At 41.9% G+C, this 20,105-nt stretch overlaps 1 protein-coding gene and 1 pseudogene across 1 annotated transcript in view; one reads left to right on the forward strand and one right to left on the reverse strand.

Moving 5' to 3' along the window:
* The window catches only part of Sh3gl2 (SH3 domain containing GRB2 like 2, endophilin A1), a 171,014-nt gene that overhangs the window by 24,900 nt on the left and 126,009 nt on the right, over positions 1–20,105 (forward strand). The window lies entirely within an intron of this gene.
* Positions 4,654–7,290, reverse strand: LOC114609294 (annotated as a pseudogene).

Genomic DNA, 20,105 nt, shown 5'->3' on the forward strand with positions numbered 1-20,105 from the left:
TGCTTTCTAGACATGAATTAAGGTACAGATGTTGTAGAATAAGGTAGGTACCTTTTTCTCTGCATAGGAATTAAGAACTGCCACCTGGGGAAATTAAAATAAATAAGAGAATTTAAGATTGGACACACACAATTAAAAAGAGAATTTGGGGTTACAGGGTGTCCTATAACTGTAGGTGCCTTTCATCCTGGGGCCAGACAGGCATTATGTGCAGTGTGCAGAGTCCTTTGATGAAGACACATTTTGGTCTTGGTGGAATAACTGAAGATGTATGTAAAAGACACAAGTATAGAATCCACTATAGTGTTATTTTTTTTGTGTGTAAATCCTGGTTCATACACATAAAGGGATTTTCTGAGACCACTAAAGTGAAATAATCCATGCTCACCTGGAAGCCTTTCCAGGATATACTTTTGGTGGAAGACAGATTTCATAAAGAAAGATGTACTATGCAGGCATTGCCTTGTCTATCCACACAGGTGGATGGATGGCAGTTTGAAACAAAGTTTAATACAGTAATGGGTATCTTTGGTTTTTGAAAGCTTTCTTTTCATTAATTTTTGTTGCGCTGTAAGAAAAGATCTCAGGGTGTATCTATGGCTGGTCTGGAACTAACATGTTAATCACGCTGGCCTTGAGCTTGCAGTGATCCTCCTGCCTCTGTCTCTGAAGTGTTGGGCTTACAGGCATATACTACTATGTTATGATTTAATTATAAAAACGTTTTTCCTCTCTGTTTCTCTTCCTTCACCACCTCTTCCTCCTCCTCCTCCTCCTCCTCCTCCTCCTCCTCCTCCTCCTCCTCTTCCTCCTCTGTACCACACTACCTTTTGTTTTCTGGTGTTGGGAATCAAGTAAGATGCTAGGCAAGCCAGTGCCACAGAGCTATATCCTCAGCCTCAATGTTTATACTCAGAGCACTCATCTTTGATTCCTGTGAATACTGTCCTCCCCTTGGCTTTTTGGCACTGACTTTGGCCTATTGGAATTGTTTGGGAAGCCGGCATTAGTTTAAAACAAGGAAATGCAGTGGTGGGACAGGTTGATTAGAATCACACACGCTGGAATTTATTTTACAGCTTAACGTCTTCCTTGATAAAGTGGATCAATGTTTAAATAGAAACACAGCCTTTTCAGCGGCACTGTTTTTAAAATTTTCTATTTTTATTAATTACTCGGCCTAAAGGAGGGGGGAACAAGACAGAGGGAGAAGACAGCAGCGACCCTAATGGCATCCGTGTTAGCGCGATGCTGATGCTGAGGATGCTCAGACAACCCATCTCCACACACTCCTCCCTCCGAAAGAGTATTAATCAGCACAGCTTCCTCACATTCTGATCTTTCCTCAGACAGGTTTTCAGAGAACAGCTTAATAAAGCATTAATCATGGTGCACCCTCCTCCCCCAGAGAGAGAGAGGAGTGATCTTGCTCCCTTCCTGCATGTAGGGATGATCTAGGTGCATAATTTTGTTAATGATATGTCTGTGGAATGCTATTTTGGTTCCAATAAGAGGTATCTGTTTGCTTCGTATGGCTAGGAGCATGCGAATTTCAGAACTGCCAACACTATTTAACATGCAGCAGACTCTTTGGTTCAGTCATGGCTGCTACTGCCTTAGACAGAGTTGAAAGCAGAGCAGAAGACAGAGGGACACATTGTTTATATAGACACAATTATTATGTGAATTTAAAACTAAGCTTTAGGATACGGTAATTGTAAAAGCAATAAACTTGAAGGGCTATACAATAAGTCTTAAAAATCAGAGATTTTTTATCCCATTTAGTTCTGTGACGAGCTTTGTGATTTCTTCCCTCACAGAGCTACTCAGCATCTTCAGCAGAAGCTCTGGTCCTGTTAGTGGGTGGGAGAGCCTGCCATGCACAGGCTCACTTCTCTCTGCTTGCTGATGCTCACATTGTCTTGAAAGATCCTATTCATTAATTGGTTTTATTCAGTTGCAAATGGAAGTGCAACAAGATGGGGGACTGTGGCGAAACAAGCACAGGGCTTGGGGTTTCAGGGGTTATTTTTAGATTCAGAAGCAGCCTGCTGCTTTCCATGAAATCGCCCCATATAATTAATCACTCTCCTTTCTCTTTCTGGTGTTTGTGTTTGAAGAGTAAACTACTGGGTTCAGTCCTCTGTGCATCTTCTCTTCTCTTCTCTTCTCTTCTCTTCTCTTCTCTTCTCTTCTCTTCTCTTCTCTTCTCTTCTCTTCTCTTCTCTTCTCTCCTCCTCCTCCTTCTCCTCCTCCTCCTCCTTCCTCTCTCTCTCTCTCTCTCTCTCTCTCTCTCTCTCTCTCTCTTCCCCTTCTCCCTCTGTCTCTCTGTTTCCCTTCTCTCTCTGTGTGTACGTATGTATACAAGTGTGTGTGTGCGTGTGCAAGCGTGCCCTCAAATGTGTCAAGGTTAATGACTGTGTGTTGATTTTAAGAGGTTACCTGGATAGTGTTTCCAAATTCATCCCATGTAAAGTATCTTCTTTAGTCATTATAGAAATCAAATAATATTCCCCTTGGCAAGCTTCAACACATGGTAAAGCTGTTGACGAAAACAAAGCATGGCAGTAATTTAATTTTTCTATTTTTGGGAAATAGAGGGTGAAGCCACTGGTAAGTGATGTAGTAAAATTTCAAGCCCTGTGGAATGCTTACATGGAGTCCGAAGTAATTCTTTTAGCCATTTTGAGCCAATGAAGTTGATTAGAGGACAGGTTGAATCTATCTTCCTCTCTAACCTGGGAAGTAGGTAGTCCTCAAGAAAATTTGAGTGGCAGACCTCTTCACTTGACTTCATCCCGTGTGGGTTCAGTAAAAACCATCACTGTCTTACTAGTTATAGTAACACTTGAGAGCAAGGAATCTCCCCTCTTAAGGCTGAAGTCAGTGGGGCGTGGACCATTCACATTGCTAACCCCAAACCTTACTGTTTTCAGTGGTATAAAAAACCTTCTAGTTCAGCATAAGACAGTGTTTTCTTTCTTGACTGTGTCTCCCTCAACCTGAAAACCTCATGGTCAGCCATCTGCATTGGATGGCATGGTAGTTATAACAGGAGAAAGACTCATCATACTCATTCCTGATGGTCTCTTTGGACTGCAGGCAGGATGTTGCTAGTGTCCTGGTACCTGACACATGATTTTAAGCACAGGACCATGACTTACAGTGGGACCGCTTGTCTGCTATCTCTGTGTCTTGCAATGAGCTTTGCTTTAGGCTCAGTGCAGTGTCTCATCAGGACCTACCAGGCTCTGCCTGCCTTACCAGTTTGTGTTTTTTTCAAATTAAAGGAAAATAAGTTGGTGAAGCTGTCACAAATGGCTCACTCAATTTATAGATTCCTGTAATGGTTTATCAAATCTTTTCTTTCCCCAAAACTTGCACATATCATGATGGAAAATGTTTATTATCTTGAACATTCGGATGTTTCTTTCTCTTTAGCTCTTCTGCTGAAACTACAATGAAGCTGGAGTTTGAGAAACTACTAGTATATAAACAATGAGAAAGATGTTTAGAAATTAATGCTTTGCTTTTTTAAAGTGGAATTTTTAAAGAACCTTCAATGTTCACATTTTCCTGTAGAAATCTATCAACGGAAACTTTAATGAACTTCTTCACCTAGTTTGGAAGCAACAAGTGTTTTGAATTTGACTCATTCTTCTCACGTGAAGTGAGAACTTGAGAGGCGTGCGCTGTGTTATTTTAGGCTGCTTTGACATTCTCCTCGAGGCAGAGGATCGTGAGAAACAGACCTGAAGTCTGAGAGTGTTGCTGATGCTCTTGCGAGCCTTTGTTTCAAAAGCAAATAAAATTATTTCACAAAGACCAAAGGGGCTGTCAGCTGGAGCTCAAGTTAAATGTAGGTAGGAAGAGAAGGATTATTTCAGTAACAACAGTAAGCATAACTTAATCAGTGGTTTTAATGTTTAAATTGAAGAGTGTTTTTCTCCTCTGAGTGTATGTGTGCATGTGCGTGTGCGTGTGTGTGTGTGAGAGAGAGAGAGAGAGAGAGTTTGTGTGTTTGTCTATGTGTATACATTACACACACACACACACACACACACACACACACACACACAAAGGGATATACATAGGTTGTTTGTTTTTTTTTTTCTTTTTGGTTAAAGTAAGTGTAATATATAGACTTGACATGATCAATCCCAACCTTCGAGGGCCAGCAGCTACCTTAGGGTCAGAGAAAATTATAACTATGCAACTTATTCTTTGGAAGGACTACAACCCCCTACCCCCAGTTACCTAAGTGCAGAAGAGTGTTGTATAGGTTCCAGGGACAAAATTGGGCTACAGCTGCTCTTCCTTAGTCATATTGCGTCATGATTCCTTCCTGACCTCTTGCAAAGCAGACCTTTCTTTAGGGAAGAAAGAACCAAGGAAAACTCTAAGTACTACCCCTCAACTCTCCTGGTAGCCATTCCTGGAAGTGGGCTAAGAACCTACACTGCCAGGGGTGTTCTCCTGACCAGACTCTATGAAGGGAGAACCTGAAGTGGAAATGGGAGCCACAGGCCCCATCTCTGACTCCAACTTAAACTTAAGATCCTAAAGATGTAGTCAGTGTGATGGGCACTGGGGAGGGTGCAGGAGGCATGGACAGGCAGGGAGGGTGTCAGAGAGGAGCCTGCCTGCTTGCCTTCACTTCTTCACCTTATCCTGAGCTGCCACAGCTTCCACGTTTTTCCACACTGTCTCCTCAGCTCCCAGGGACTCCGTGGGCTTGATGGGATTCAGGTTCTTGTTCCATTCATAGATGATGGGAATACAGTTTGATAGGTTCAGCTCCATGACATCCTCTTCTGAGAGACTCTCCAGATGCTTGACAGTGCCCAAAGGCTGGTGCCATGCAATGCAACCAGGACCCTTTCCCCCTCCTTTACCTAGGGAACATTTCTTTGTTATAGAAGGGCAGTGCTTTGCTATCGTGTCCCTCAGGCTCTCACAAGAGGGTAGCTGCTCATCAGTAAGCTCTGAGTACCTGCGATTCTTACTGATGTTGCTGTAGAAGGGACAATGAGACTTCATTGAAGGCGGTGGGATGTCATACGATCACTTCCAGATCTTGACCTGTGCCTCGAAATACTTAGCAGCAGCTTTTGCTTTATTTAGACCAACCTGACATCACTGTGTTGCTCATTGGTAGCTACATCTAGTCAGACTGTCCAGAGGGGTCCGGATTGCTCTCTTCTGCATGGAGGTGTAATTCACAGATACCAAGTTCATAACTAGCATCTCACAACACCTGCCTGCTGCACGTCACCTCCTTGTGGCCTGCCTGACTCAGGTAGGTGTCGTACCAGCTGTTTTCCAGGTTCCAGACCCTCTAGCCACATGGAATCAACACCAGTTTGCAGGCAGTCATGGTGCCAGGCAGGGGATGTAGTAGCAATTGTTTCTTCTGTCTTTTTTGTGGGTTTAGGAGGGGACATTTAGGTCACTATGCTTGTGTTGCAAGAACATTGACTTGCGGAGCAATCTTTGGCCCTAAGTGTTCCTTAGTGTTAGCAAGTGTGCACATAAAACTCCATGAGGATGGCAGCGTTGCTTTCATGATGAACATTTATATATAAGCTATATCACCATCTGGCTAGATAGACCTTATCATGCTAGGGTTCATGAGGGAGATAACTTGGATCTTCTTGGAGGCCTCAGCATGGTATATCACAGTTGTATTCTCAAAAAATCATGTTTTAGCCTCTGAAATCCCTAGATACAAGATTGGTATCTTTGTTAGGGTTACTATTGCTGTGATCAAACACCACAACCAAAACAACTAGGGGAGGAATCTTGGGGAGGTTCATATGACTTACACTTCTGTATCACTGTTGATGATCCAAGGAAGTCAGAACAGGATCTCAGACATGGTCAGACCCTGGAGCTAGGAGCTGATGCAGAGGCCACAAGAGGTGCTGCTTAATGGCTTGCTTCCTATGGCTTGCTCAGCTTTTCTTGTAGAATCCAGGTCTGTCAGCCCAACAATGGTTCCACAATGGGCAAGGCCCTCCCTCATCAATCATTAATTTAGACAATGCCCTACAAGCTTGCCTATAGCCTTATCGTATGATATTTTCTTACTTGAGGTGTTCTCCTCTTAAATGACTTTTACTTGTATCAAACTGACATAAAAGTATCCAGCACAACTGGCCACTGATAGGCATTGCTGATGGTAGGTGTGTGGCTGAACGGCTAAGCTAAACTCCACCCTTAGCAGTTCTCGGTTCCACCAAGTCATTGTCCTAGATTGATCAATGTGCCATAGTATCACTTGTACAGTCTTTAATCTGTGTGAGATTTGAATTGAGATCCAACTTCTGTAACTGCGGGCAAGTACCATCTATTCCCAATTCATCATCTTTGGGAAATTGCACACAAATGTAGCAAAGGATAGTTTTCTTCTTTCATTATATTAGATTCAATTTTAATGTTTTAAAATAGATATCACATAATAAGTTTGCAAATTAGAAAGCTCTCTGTGTTTGTATACACGCATGAAAGGACATGCATGTGTATACATAGTATATGTGTGTATGTGTGAGATGTGTGTGTTTGGGCTAGAAGTTGAAGTCAGAGATTCTCTATTGCTCTTCACCTTAGTTTTTGAGGCAGGGTCTCTCATGGAATCTGGAACTTTCTATATTGACTAGACTGACAAGCCAGCAGGTACCCGAGACTCACTTGTCCCTCACAGTGCTGTGGGTACAGACACACCCCACAACACTCAGGTTTTCGTGCTGTGTAGGAAGTACTTCACCTACTAAGCTATCACCATACATAGAAAATATCTGTTATCTGTCTTTTACTTCATAAAATTTAATTATCATTTTGGTATAGGGAAATAGACCCACAGAACATTTGATTTGAAGAGTGATAGTAAGTAGATCATTAGCTTTCGAAAACCCCTTTAAACCTGCTTTTTGGACTTAAAAAAGGAGAAATATATCCTAAATTCTGTATATCGTGAATAATTTCATGATTTTAGGAGTAGCTTCCTTTCAATGATAAACATATATACAATAGAAAATTGGCATATTTTGATTTTTTTTATTATTTTTGCTCTTGGTTGAAATTGTTCCTGGAAACTGAAATGTGTCTTGTATTGAGCTGTGCTTGCTCCCATTCTCAGAGCACTACAAGTTAATGGAAAGGAAGGCCATTGAGTACTTCACTGGCTTCTCTCCCTTCTGGCTACAACACACTCAGACACCTTGTATCCTGTACTTGAAGTGGTGCTTTTGAGAAGTCAGAGCTGTTGGCAAAGCGCTTCATTAAATTCATGATCTCACTGCGACACTGACACAAAGGTTAGTGGAAGCTTAAGACATGGAATAAAAAAGTCTTTCACTGCCTCACAAAATAGGCTTGGTTAACTTTTGTCATTGAAGTCTTCATTCTTCAGGATCTGGCCTCGAGCTCTCTCTTTCACGCCATTAGGAAAAAGGACAGGTGGTTGTGTCCTTGACCTGGGTATTCAACACCATACATTTTTTTAGCCTCCAGAAGTATTGTCCAGTTGCTCCTCTCTCTGTATCCATTGGGCAATTACAACAACTCAATTCTCTCACCCTTCCTCCAATAATTATTTGTGGTTCTTTAAGTTCTTCCCATGAACTGTTCTTTCTCCACTGGAAACAGCCACGTGAGAAGGTCAGGATGTAATAGTATTTGGTTTAGCACTGTCTCAAGGCGAGGGTGTGTGGTGGTACATCCCTCAGCAGCAGAGCTAGAAGAGAAGGCGGGTCTGTGATCCATCAGTGTAGGAACTCTGGCTACCTAGTGGAAGCATTGTCTCTGTTTTTTGTTCCTCGGGCCAACAAGAAGGAAAACCCCTCTCAGGAGTGCTGCTGATATGGAATGCAGTTGGGTTGGAAGCTCTGCGCGGTGCTCAGTGCCTAGGTTAGGTCACTGATCCATGTGTATTGTTCAGCCTTTTGCTGTTGGCTCACCTTCTCTGCTATCCCTGGGACTCACAGATAGGTACACGCTCAGATTCCACTTCAGATGTCAGCCATCATAGTTCATGTTTCATAAGTTCCAGAGGTACTCTTATGTGTGCTAAGTTTGCAAAATGCAGTTCTGAATATAGAGGACAAGAGATCTTGTACCTGATTTATGTGGGGAGAGGAAGGGAAGCTGGCTGGGTATAAAAGTAATGAAGAGTGTGTATTTCATTTGTGGGTATGTTAAGTGTGAGCACATTCTCCTTTTACTTACAAATACCTCAGTGTTAAGATTTAATTAATGTACAATACAATCTACCCACTTAAAACACTTGATTTAAAACAAACAATTTCAGGGTGGTAAGTATATTCACAGACTTTTGCAAACATTACTACCATTCACCGTCAGCTGCAGAACAATTCCATTGCTTGAATAGAAACAATGTATCAGTTAGTAGTTATGCCATTTGGCTATAACACCCACTGGATTCCTAGAAGCCCCAGACTATCAAGTGACATTGAATGACTGCCTTTTTGTGAATTGGATTTACGGGATTATTTTTAATTACATGTATGTGTGCACCTGTGTGTGAGTGAATGCAAGAACCTGTAGGGGCCAGAAAAAGTCATCTGGTCCCCTGGAGTTAGAGTCACAGGTGGCTCGCTGTAAGCTGCCTGACTTGATTATTAAGAACTGTACTAAGATCCTTTGGAAGAACATTGTGTGCTTTGAACCACTGAACCACCTCTCCTGTTTGTATTCTGAATATCTCGTATGTGAATACATTCATACAATACACGGTCCTTTGTAGGGTGATTTTTCATGTGTCTTGTGTTTTCAGGGTTCACCTATGTTGTTTGTGGATCTAAACCTTTAGAAAATTGAGACTGCTGTGTCATTATTATCATATTCAACAAGAGTAGTTTAAATTTGTGAATGCTTTTCTGAAGCACACACTCGAGATCTGAGAATTGCATGAGGTGGCAAGACAATATCAAATGCATTCAGTTGAAAAAAATGAAATGATAGTAATTTCCATTTTTTATTTTTTTATGAAGCTTTGATGACTTACTTTTCATCTACTTTCCCAAAAAGCTAGTGACAGGAAACCAGGTTAGGTAAAGACATGCTTTCCTGCTGAAAATTCTGCTTGTTATTTCAAAATATCCAGCTGATGTTGCTGGAAATTTAAAAGAGAAAATATTATATTCGGATGCAGAACAGAAATGGCTGGATTTTTGGCAAGGAACCACACAATTGTCTTTCTCACAAGCAGTATGCTCCCCATAGTCCCCAATATTTAGTAATTTCAAGACCCCCAGAGAAAAGCATCAATCATACCCATGTTGTCTGTGCTTACTTCTAATGATCCTCACTAGTCAATTAGAGATCATGGTTGAGTCCTCCTTGCTATTTAAAGACTTTAAGAACTGTGTCTTATAGAACACTTTAGGTCTGTGTATTGTGCTTCGAAAAAGTAATTTCATAATGTGTATAGTGTAAAGTGTCCAGAAAAATTACAGGGTCCTTTTGAAGTGCTATCTTTTCTTTTTAGCAACATGAAATGCCCCTCCCAACCTTCCAACCAAGTCTAAGTTAATCTTAATTGCCTATGCCTTATTTGGCACGCTGCCCAGTAAATCAGATGAATGGCACAGTACCGGGGATCTTGTGTGGCCACTTTCTAAAGGGTTTTGTGCTTGCTTTATGCCTTTTTTCTCCCTTTCCCAATTTGCTGGTTAGACTCAATTATTTGGCTCTTTTTGAGAAGGCTCTGGGCAAAATGCCATTTATCTAGCTTTTCAACTTTAGTGGACATGTTTTCTTAACAGATTTCTTTGGGAAGTAAAGTTCTTTAACTTGGCTATTTTTTTTTCCAGATATTCTGACGTGTTGGTCATTAGCAGATTCTTAAGTACTTTGTTTTTGTTTGCCAAAGTCTAGACAAAATTTCTTGGGGGGGGCGTTGCTGAAAACGCATATTTTTTGAAAAGAGAACGAGATAAAATCCCTTGCTCTCTTAAAATTTTAAATTTGGCAAGTCTAGCCAGATCTCTCTGTTGGAGGAAATGGAAAGCTTGACTGAGCCCTAATGTCAAGGAAATTGACTTGGCTGGGCTTCAGGGAGTAGGAGGGGCTGGCCCACTAAAGATCTGTGTCAGAGTCTTGGATGACACTGGAATTGGGACAGGGTAGTTATTTTTTTTTTTAGTAGGGCAAACTCCTGGGAAAAGTGCAAGGATCCAGCATCCAGCAAGGTGCTCTCATGTGTCAGAGTGTTGTATAAATTTGATGTGCACTCTCATGAAGTGTTAATACTCTCGTGAGGCGTGTGCTACTGTTGTTACTCTTGCTATTATCACAACTGCTTTGCAAATGGAAAAGCCAAGGCTCAGAGGTTTTTATCCTGGAAAGGGGCTATGGAGTCTGCTGTGCTGGGTGATGGTGTTCTCTCCCACCAGTGGAGTCTGTGTTTATCCTGTCTTTGCCATTAAAGGAGGCAGTTGTCACAGTGGTGATACAACTGATGAGACACAGGTAGATAGGTGTGAGAATACAAGATCTTTAGAGTGATACACACTCAGAAGATGGTATTACAGGATTTCTGCAGTGTGGGCTTTTCTGCCAGTGATCTTTCCGAGTAGGATGGATATCCCTCCATTCCCCAGGTCACTTAAGATCTTAAGGATGCTCTATCATTACTGCTTGTAGCTTTTTCTAAAAGTCCTTGGCCCTTTCCAGTTACCGTGGACACTTGGGCCATGTGTTGCCTGCTCAGAAGCCAAGTGAGTAGAGAAAACCAGCCACTGCTGAGTATTTACCAGGTAAGGATCCCTCAGCAGTATGAGGCTATGTGTCTGTCCTAAAATCTGTTTGCAAAAAGTGCTTACTGAAAGCTTTTAGCAGTTCTTAAAACCACGAGAGTAACTGTCTAACTGATCTGAGTTTTATGTCTAAAGTTTTTAGAATATAGGACTCATTTGTCAGTTTCCCCCATATATTTTATTTTCCCCAATTAAAACATGTTTATTGTGAAAAATTTAATATTTAAATGAAAAAATCAAGCAAATACTTTGTCATGACAAAGAGGTCTTCATCAACATACTTCTACATTTTTCTCTAGAATATTTAATGTTTAACTCAGACAGCAACATACATATGTAGATAACTTTCACTAGTAACTTAACAATTATTTTGCATCCTTTATTTTCCTTATCTCTTGGAAGATTGTAGTACTGTAAATAAGAAAATTAAAATTGAGGCTAAATGGCTGGATCCCAGAGAGTATTGATGGGAGTCTTGACGTGGAAGCTGGCCTTCTGCCTTACCCAGATCTTCCTACTTAGGCTTTTGATCAGTAGATGTTATCTATCATTATATCTGTCTCACAATAGCCTTAACATTTTGCAGAAAACATGCTTACTAAGTAGGCTGTGCTGTGTATACCTGTGTGCTTAGCATGCCAAGGCCATGTGTTTAATTCTCAGGATCATAATAGTAGCAACATCAGCATCCACAGAATAAGACCCATAGATGAAGGCAGAAGAAATAGGAGACTCATGATGAGCCTTTGACCCACTATTTCTTTCAGAAAGTCAACAACTGCATTTTGTCCCATTGCAAAAAAAGCATAGTATAGAGGTACAATCCAGGCTGAGTTGGTTATACAAAAAAAAATTTAAAAATTAGAATCAACAGAAGAAATGTCAAATTCCTTATGCACTGAACTAATAAAAGAAGTATCTTGTGTGTGTGTGTGTGTGTGTGTAGTTAGTATTTTTACTTTTTGTAGAGGAGAGAGAGAAAAGGCTGTGATGTTTGAGGATATTACACATGATTGAATACAAATTACCACTATATGATAAATCTTCATGACATCATGGAGGGAAAAATATTCCTACTGTTTTATCAAAAGTGTTAAAGTGTTTTTTTTCTTTATTAAAAAACCCCACAAAGTTATCAGTTTTGACAATCACATTCATGATTATAGTAAGGGTTTGTTTATTTATTTATTTGTGTGTTTGTTTGTTTGGTTTGGTTTTTTGAGGCCCTGTCTTTCCTGGAAATCACTCTGTAGATCAGACTGGCCTTGAACTCACAGCGATTGATCTGCCTTTGCCTCCCAAGTAAATCATTGCTTCTTAATGTTTTCAGATTTATGATTGATGAAAATCAGTTTATGTACTTATTTTTCATGGTAATTTTTTTCTGAATGCATAGTAGAATTGGAAAGGCAAGGCTTGATGTTGATGTACTAAGCCAACTAAATGCTCACTTGGGATGCTGTCTTTTTTTTAATCTTTTATCATGTTTCACCTGTACTGTACAAGATCCTGGTTCATTCTGCTGCAAGCACTTCTCCCTCATGAACCTATAGGAGCATTACAGTTTCCTTCCCCTGGTTTGTGATTCCATGCATGCAATATCTCAAGCTTTTCTGAAAAGGTAGGAGAGGTAGTTTAAAACTTAGAATATTTTTTAAATTTGGACAGGAAACCAAAGTTTAAAAGTTTAAAAATCTATGTAAAGAGAATCTTACCAGTACAGTGCATTCATAAAACAACCATTCAGTATTATCTATGGGGTGTGTGTTCTATGTCACACTTGTGTTTTATGTTGAGATCCATCAGCAGATCGCCTCTCTGCTATCAGGCACTATTTATTCTAATTGTGTGCCTGTTGCTCACTTAACCTTTCCCACAGCCTCGAAGCAGATGCTGATATCTGTTGTCTCATTAACTGATGGGACCGGCACACTGAGGAGATAAGCAGTGAGCGGCTCATGGGCGTGCAGATGATGAGGGGCAGAACCAGGAACTGACTTCTAGCAAAGGCTCACTGCTAGACTGAAGGATCTACACTGAATCAGAAGTCTGCACGTGGGAAAGAAGTAGCAAAGGTGACTAACAGTCCAGAAGTGGGCTGGAGAGGAATGTCCAGAAGGACTTCTCAAGAAAGACTCTGTCACACTCGCTGACGTGATAAGGAGGAAACCTGAGGGTGAAGACTGGGGATACCTCAAGTATTAGCGACACAATAGCTCGACATGCAAAGATTTGGGGTCTTGAGATTTTCTGATCACAAGCGATTCTTGTAAAGTGTAATTTATGGAAAGGTTGTACATTTTTTAAATATGTCAACTAATTTCCAGATGATTACGGGGAGCGGGGCGTGTTTAGTTGTATTGTAGAATGCCTTTCTAAAATTAATGTATAGGACCACAATAATCAAAGAAAACGAGGCTGTCAACTGGAGAGTGGGGTTGGGTAGGATGGGTTGGAGGGGGTCCTTAGAAGGAGGGGGAAGTAATGTAATTTCTTTCAGTTAAAAACATGCTAAATAAAATACAAGGGTTTAGAGAATCTACTTTTGCAGAGGAGCCAGGGTGGGCTCCCAGTACACATTTCACAGGACCCACCACTCTAACTCCAGCTCCAGGGGGTCCAACCCCCTTCCTGCCCTCCAGCATTTCACTCATGCATTGTCCCATACAACAGATAAACACAATTAGAAGTAAAAACAACAAAAAACCCTCAAATCTTAAAATAGTAACGACTTTAAACGTTTGAATATGTATAGATAACTTTATAATGTATTTGCATGTTACTTTACATGATTAATCTGTGAGTGGGGAACTATGACCATTTTCTTTTTCTTTACGATAATTTTACGGTGAATGTCTTTATTCATAAGATAATTTTGTAATTTAGGACTAGAATCATAGAGCATACAATAAAATTACTCTGGGAGATTCTCATAATTTGTGTTTCTGAAATGTGTGTGACACCTCGGGTACCATGCCAGCAGTAGTTTGAATGTCCTCCTGAGGATCTTTGTACACTTTAATTCACTTGCTACTTTCGTTATACACCATAGCTGTGGTACCTACATGATGCCTTTGTGTACTGTGCTTTTATTTAATTGCACTCAGTGCCTGATTCACACAGAATAATGGCAAGGAGTGTCAGGGTTATAATCAGATAGGAAAGAGGAGGAGATGGTTATTTCTCCTTTATTCTGCCTAAAGTCTCCCTGTCAGGGATATTTCTAGTTATTAAAGGTTCTCCCTATGACTGGACATAGTATAGGGACTTTGGGACTGACATGCCTGTTTACAATTAAAGTCATGGTTTGAGTAATTCAGGATGAAAACAATTTTTCCTTAAAATTATGTGGCGAACCACCTGGGACAAGTGAGGTCATGTGTCTTAGAGGAGAACCTACCACCTCCAGTTCAGTAAAGGGATTGGCATGATCCCTAACTGCATTCTAATTATCTATTCTTGTAGTCATAGATAAAGTGTAGCTTTCATGCCTCATCAAGAAACTTCTCTTTGTAACAGGAGACCACTATGGAAAGATCGCAAGTGGTCAAAACCCAGAGGACAGGTGATCACGGGGTACCAGCCTTAGCGGATGCATCTACAACACAGTTCCTGCACCTGAGGCTCAGGGAAGATTGAGGGAGAGAGGACGGAAATGTTTTAAGAGCCAGAGGACCAGGTGTAAAATTGTGTTTTGTAGAAATGACAAGGAAGCTTCACCCATGATACCCACAGCTATGGCTGAAGAAGAAGAACACCAGTAGATGTGTCAATCTGGAAGAGGAAATTTTCTACAGACAGAGAACTATAGGCAACTAAGAAATAGTCTTCCCCAAGGAGTACCCCCTTAACTGGTTATCCAATGACAAGTAGTCAGCCCTGATTTCACACCCTCCATAGCCTCCCACCCCCATACCACTAAAGGGCATGAGTTGCTTGTACTGATATAGTTAGAAATGTGCCCCCCATCTGTGTGTGTGTGTGCGTATGTGTGTGTAAAACAATAATGACTTTAAGAAAAGAAGGCCATGGATTTAATACGGAGCAAGGGAGGGACTGGTGTATGGAAAGAGAAAGGGGGAAATAATATAATTATATTTTAGTTAAAAATTTTCTCAAATTTTCTTGCTGGGCAGTGGTGGTGCACACCTTTAATCCCAGCACTTGGGAAGCAGAGGCAGGTGGATTTCTGAGTTCTAGGTCAGTCTGGTCTACAGAGTGAGTTCCAGGACAGCCAGGACTATACAGTGAAACCCTGTCTCAAAAAAAAACAAAAAACCAAAAAACAAAAAACAAAAACATCTCATTATTTGGGACAAAATTGGGAGGTCTTTGACTTGAGTTATTTTGCCTCAAGTTTTTACTTTGTTTTCTATTTTGCTAAATTAAACTTTGGCTTCCCAACCATTAATTTTTTTTAATAAGTCCATTTTGGTTTTCCGAAACCAATGGCCTATTTTACATAAATTCTTGAAATTATTAAGTTCTTCCATCTTTTGATCTCAGATGTCAAGTTTGAATGTAAAAATGTAAAGTTGGGCAAACTCCCACCGTCTGTATTTGTATTTCAGTATTATCTGCACTGCACGCATGCCCACTTCCTAGTAACCTTTTAATGAACATGCTTCATGAATTGTCTTGAAAGTGTCTTGTTTAGAGATTCATGATTAGCCTGGTTACTTGCCAGGGTGACACATTAGCGCTGAGTTTGTCCTCCATCTGCTTCTTCCCATAATCCCCCCAAACAGTCATCAGGTAGGAGAATTGCAATATGCAAATAAGCCATCTGCAGTCTCCAAATGGGGTGGGGGGATAGCTTCCAGTTTTAGGCAGAAATCTGTCAGGGGCTGATAGAAATTTTAGCAGCTTTCCTAAAAGGGGAGGGACTCTTGAGAAGTAGCAGAACTGAAAATTTCCCCATGGCAAAGGGATATTCTAATCGAGTGCCCAGGACACTTGTAACAAATCTGTTTCCAGGTTGCACTGTGTTCTGCCTGAGATGGCTCACTCTGTCCTTTTCATCCTGAAACAAAGTTTCAAAAGAGGGTGGGGTGGATACCAAGTGGAGTGTTTACAGGAATCCTATTGGGGATTTAATTTACCAGTCTCCATTGTCCTGTTGCACACAGATGGGTGTGCTCTCCTGTAACATTGGATGCTCCTGAGTGAATGAGAAGGAAGATTTGGGTTTCATGGAAGGAAAAGCCTCAAGAGGCCACTCAGGCTGTGACTGGGTTTCTGTGGATTCTAGTCTAGGACCCCTGTATTACTTTGTGGCTGAGCTGAATCAATGGTGAAGGGTTCTGGCAAGTCATGTTCCTTTAAAAATAACCCATGTCCTTACAGGGACCCCATCCTCAATTTACCTTCTCATCTCTGACAATTCCTTACCTGTGTTACTCTACTCGGAATATGATTGTGCATTTCCCATGAGATGCTGTTGACAGCAACCTTGTGTGAATGTTCCATTTCATAAGGGGGGGAAGTAAGGAAAGAGAATCCCTTTGCAGTGATGAAGCAGCTGGTAAGGGCGTGAATCAGCACCTCATTGGAGCCTCCTCTCGCAGCTTGGTGTTCCTTCACTGTGGTCCATGACCCAGAAGACAGGGGAACATAGACTAGGCTCTGGAAATATCTAGGGGCTAAGGAATGGGTGGGGATGGGAAGGGAAGTCAAAACTGAGTTTTGACCCAGTTTCCCATTTGTGGTTTCATAGAACGTATCACATCAAGCAATAGTACTTTCAAAGTGAAAGGGAGTCTGAGGTCCCTCTGGGGAGCTTGTCCCAGGAAGCCTGTCTTAAACCTTCAGATTATCCCCAGGCAACAAGAGGAAACTGTATTAAGCAGCTGTCTTGCTACCCAAGGTCACCAAGCAGTGCAGAAGAGCTCCTGCCTCCTGCCCTGTATTCTAGGTTTCTTCCTCTGTGCTCTTCTGCTTGAGCTGATGAACTATCCTGTGCTGGGGATGGAAATGTCCTTTTAAATCTAGCAGTGCTTCCCACAGGAGGGCTCTGGCCATGGAATACAGCAGATGGCTCCTGCAGGACCCTGTTTGTGTGCTCAGCAGGTGCAGGTCTGGGTTGGGTTCTGATCTCTACCTAACACCTGTTCCTTTTCTGCCCCATATGTCAAGGGACTCTCAGTTCATGTCAGTATTTTCAATTTGCTGTGGCCTCAGGTCATGTTTAGGAATGAGTAGAGGGAGGTGAAGAGAGGTTGGGGCTTTATGGCCAGTGAAGATGGCCTCAAATTAGAGAGCTACTCCTACCACCATAGAGGCCTCTGTGAACCTTGTCTGGCTTCAGGTGAGGCCTACTTGGGGTGTTCTCCTTGTATATTTCCTGTCTTGTGTTTGCTTTGTTACATTGTTAACAATATAACAGGCTTTATGATCGTGAGCTGTTCACCTGGCAGTAAGGAATGATCTTTCTTTTCTTCTCATCCTCTCCCCTTTTCTGTTTCTCCCTCCCCCCTCCCCCTTCCCTCCCTGCCCCACCCCTTCCTCTTCCCCCTCCTCCTCCTCCCCCACCAAGGTGGAGGGTGTAGCTCAGCAACAGAGTGCTAGTCTAGCCCCAGATTGAGCCTCAGCACTTAGGAGATGGGGGAGGAACAAGAAGAGAAGCCAATGTAGTAAGGCAGTAGAAATCTAGTGTAACTAAGGCATGGAACATCCCAGCATACCTCTGCCAATAACCAAAGCATGGCTCAAGACTCCTGATCCAATTCTTAAGAAGCTCCTGGATACCTCAGATAGAGGTGCAAAGTGTTCGATTTTGCAGGAGTGTGGTCCCTGAGAGAAGGCTTCCCTAGACTCTGCATATTCTTCCCCAGATGTTTTTGCTAGGATACAGCCTCCATTGAGTCCCTTCACGTTTCTATGGTGGGTTGTCTGTCTCCTGGGGCCTTCATAGATTTCTGAGCCTTTATCCTGTGGAAGAGGCAAGGGAGAAGAAAGGCCTTGAGCATGGCCTCTCTTTACTATACAGTTTTGGAATCCCTTTCCCTTCTGTACCTACAGAAGGCAGGACAACTGCTCTGGCTTTCATTACATGTCACTCCCCAATTCAGCTGATTCCCTAGACAAACCTGCAATTCTGGTACTGATGACTAAATAACATATTTCAGATATTAAACAGAAAAGCAGGGACTCCGGGTCTGTCTGGTTCCATGGCCAGCATTCTTTCCATGCCCCCAAGTTACACAAACATCATCTCTCAGTCTTCTTTTTTTCTTTTTCTGTACCTTTTCCTTTATTTTTTTCCCAAGGCACCCCGTCTGCTTTACAAACGAAGTAAGTAGATTGATTTTAATTACAGGGTGTTTAGATATAGTCATATTGGCATGGGGCATTTTATTTTTAATTTTGAGAGTATAATTTGTATGTCATAGTATGAACGTCATCAATTAAAAAAGTAAATCACAGCGTGCTGTGCTACACTGGCGTTTTGAAAAGGTATTTATTATAGTCTTACTGTGGCCCTTCCTCCCTCTGTGGTTAAACAGAGAGTAAAGCCCAGGTAGACCTCCTGCGGCAGAGGTTCCAGATGGCTTGTGCAGGAGATTGCCTGCTGTGCAGAGTGGCTCTGTGGCTGGTGTGAGGATGGGACTCATATATTAGAGTCAGTGCTCTAGGGACCTAGTAATGTGAGCAGAGACTGAGAAGAGTCCCACGAGCCTCTTCATGCCTTGAGTTTTGTACTTCTGCTGTTACTCAGGCTGGTTATGACGACGAATATACAAGAACCGAAGAGCTTCAAGAGCCCTGCTGGAGAAGTATTGTCTCTGCAAGGTAGCATTTTGCCCAAGTCACTGACTATATGAGAAGTCCATTACCAGTTGATCGTGGCAACGTTCCACTCCTCAGACACCCAGTTCCTTATATTAAACCTGATCCTGTTGTTCAAAATTATAGGTTGTATTTAAACTGATCCCAAGAGGACTAAGTGCTTGCCATTGTTACCAACACATTTTAGAAAAATGTATAATCTTTCCCCTGACTCCGTCACTTCCTTAAGTGCCCCAGTCTAAATAGAACCGCACAAGTGGTTAGGAATTGGGACATTAACGAGTTCCTCAAATGCAGTACCACTGGCTACATCACTTTAGTATGGACTAGCCTCAAGCTCATCTGCCTGTGTTAAATTCGTACAACTCTGCCTCCCCCCCACCACCCCGCCCCGTCCCCTGGTGTGCAGCAGCCTGCTATGGTTTGAAGCCAAAGCTTCAAACGTTTCTGCTGCTGTAATGATGTTAAGATGAACAAATTTGAAGCGTAACCTGGTTCTGCTGGAGGCCTTACCAGCAGGCTTGGGGCTCTAGTCTCTCTGGGTTGCTGCTTTATTTAATTTTCTCCTTTGTTTTTAATGGGTAGCTTTAGTCTGAAGTGAAAAATTCTGGGTAGATTTGCCCTGCTCAAATTGCATATCGGGTACTAGCCATTAGTGGTGCAGCCCTGCCAGCTGCCCCTTTATGTATCTCCAGTGGGGAAGAAGGCTGTATGTAGGTTGCCAGCTAGGGATTGATCTCAGATCCAATTCCATCAGAGAAGCTTTAGTATTTTTAGAAGTAACACTCACCCTACCGCAGCATATGGTGATATGTAATGCTGTGTATAAAAATCCATGTTTTAATTAACTTCTAGAAAATTAAATTGCCTTCCCCCACTGTCCATCAAGCCATGTGAAGCTGCATCAGAGTTCAGGATGTGGCCTTCGTGGAGGATTCTGAGTCAAGCTGGGATGTTGGCCTTTCAAACTGTGTGGCATTTGGGTAGCTGGGAACCAGGAGACTTGGGTTGGCATGACATATCCGATCCAAGCCTATTCATCCAGTGTTTCTAGCCCTTGATTGTGAGATCATAAGCAGTGGGGTTGGGTGGTCTTGATATCACATTGAGTTTTAATTTCAGTAGTTTTATAGCTTCATGATGGAAATGAAATACTGGGTTTGTGAGTCTCTCTCCCGAAACTCTCTCATTAGAGCTCTGTAGTGTGGGGAGCACTGCAGTGTAGTTGAGGGACATCTAGAGGACTCACATACTGGCTTTGGCAGTCTCACACTGTATCCTTGCCAGCTTCTGAGGATGTCTCGCTTTGTATTCAGAGAGAGTCTGGCTTGCCTTAAGCCTTACAGTCAAGATCATCCAGTTGTTGGTGGTCAACTCTCAACTCATTTTCCTCATTCATTTGGGTTCAATGTGGCTCCGTAAACTCTGACTTTCAGGAACTTTCTCCAGTATTGCTTTCTACATATATTCTTCCTTCCCTTATACCAGTGTTTAAAGTGTAGCTTCAAGCCATCTACTACATGGAGTCGCATGGAGAAA

The sequence above is a fragment of the Grammomys surdaster genome, unplaced genomic scaffold (assembly GCF_004785775.1).
Source record: "Grammomys surdaster isolate TR1022 unplaced genomic scaffold, NIH_TR_1.0 125951, whole genome shotgun sequence".
NCBI classification, from domain to species: Eukaryota; Metazoa; Chordata; class Mammalia; order Rodentia; family Muridae; genus Grammomys; species Grammomys surdaster.